Source organism: Odocoileus virginianus, unplaced genomic scaffold, assembly GCF_023699985.2.
Source record: "Odocoileus virginianus isolate 20LAN1187 ecotype Illinois unplaced genomic scaffold, Ovbor_1.2 Unplaced_Scaffold_2, whole genome shotgun sequence".
NCBI classification, from domain to species: domain Eukaryota; kingdom Metazoa; phylum Chordata; class Mammalia; order Artiodactyla; family Cervidae; genus Odocoileus; species Odocoileus virginianus.
In genome coordinates, this window is record NW_027224264.1 from 1,980,845 (window position 1) to 1,982,674 (window position 1,830).

The 1,830-nt window shown below is 34.2% G+C and overlaps 1 non-coding gene across 1 annotated transcript; it reads right to left on the reverse strand.

The window, feature by feature from the left end:
• Positions 1-819: 819 nt before the first annotated feature.
• TRNAE-UUC (transfer RNA glutamic acid (anticodon UUC)) lies at positions 820-893 on the reverse strand. Its single transcript has one exon. It is a non-coding gene; the product is annotated as a tRNA-Glu (tRNA).
• Positions 894-1,830: the final 937 nt, after the last annotated feature.

The window sequence follows — 1,830 nt, forward strand, 5'->3', positions numbered from 1 at the left end:
AGTCCTCTTCTACTTATGAAAGCTTTCATATAATTTAGTAAGTTCAGAAACTAAGAATTTCCTTTAAAAAGCTATTTCTCCTCCATATACCAAGGAATCATACAAACATGCTCTCCCTTCCCAAGTTGTTGCCTAAGTTTGAAACTTGTGAGTTACCCTGAAGTTATTCTATCTTCTGTACTCTTCACTTTCAGTCAGTCATGAAAACTAGTTCATTCCTTCTTCAAATAATAATAGCTGGCTATTGATCTGCCCCTCTGATTACTCCACTGTTTATTGTTGATATTTGCTTTTTTATGTGGAAATATATTCAGTATCAATCTTGGCATTATTCAGTATTCTTTTCTAGATCTGCTTTTCTGACTTTACACTCCTTCTGACTGCATCGAGTCCTATGATTTCAATTAACATTTACATGCTAATATCTCTAAAATCTATGAATCCTGTTCAAATCTCTGTCCTAAATCCAATACATACATGTCCAATTGCCTATTGAATATATCCACATGATGTCTTACAGGGAACCAAACCCATATTAAGAACTGAGCTGAACTCTTTGCTTTAAGATTTATTCTTCTTCTGGTTTTTCTTTTTTCAGTAAATGACAAAACTATCTACTCAGTCACCCAAACCAGAAACTGGGAATCATTCTAAATAAAATTCAACCATTTTGTAAGAAAGAATAAAATGCTACAAGTTGGTTATGTTTTTTTTTCCTGAAAAAAAAAAAAAAAAGCTGATTTTAGTGACATTTTTCTTCTCAACTTTTAAAAGATACTTTATATTTTGGTGACTCCCATGCAACTTGCAGAATCTTAGTTCTCCAACCAGGGATTGAACCTGGGCCCTCAGCAATGAAAGTGCAGAGTCCTAACCACTGGACCACCAGGAAATTCCCTCTTCTCAAATTTATGTTAAATATAAAACCAAGCAAAATATAGAGCATTTAAAAATATTTAAAATACCAAGCATTTAAAAATACAGTATTTGTGTTATCAAATACTATATTTTTACAGATATCTGATGAGTTATCTCTAAGTACTACCTAAGAATGAATGGTGTCTAAATGCCATTCCTTTCTCCAAGAGATCTTCCTGATCCAGGGATCAAACCTGGGTCTCCTGCATTGCAGGTAGATTCTTTACCATCTGAGTTACCAGGGAAGCCCCAAGAATGAATAATGGCTCAAGAATGAATGATGGCTCAGTGTAATGATAGTTGCTCTACACATATATAGACTTTTACTAACTTTCATATTAATGATTTGTCTCTTTGAGATTTAACTAGGCTGTGTATTTATATCTAATCATTTCAACATGTATTTGTGTTATCATTCAATATTTACTATATTATAAATATGTTGATCACACCAGTTTCCATATAGATTGGAAAACTATTTCCATGTAGATTATATCTGAATCAAATGAGCAAAAAACTAGAATACTATAAATTGGACACTTTATTTCAAAAAAGTCAGCAGATGAGTAGTCCAAGATAAAATAATTAACATTTTTTTGAGCAGCCTAACCTAACAGTGCCCCTTGGTTGGGAAGGTTCACTGGAGAAGGGAATGACAACCCACTGCAGTATTCTTGCCTGGGTAAATCTCATGAACAGAGGACCTGGCAGGTGACAGTCCATGGGGTCACAAAGAGTCGGACACGACTGAAGTGACTTAGCACAGCACAGGCAGCATAGCCTAATTGGATAACACATAACATGGAGCTTAAGAGTTTTCCTTGGTCACAATGTATGGGTAGTAAATAAGATAGTAAATGGAATTTTCATATTGTTATGCAAAGAACTAAGTTTCTATACTTCAGATACTGG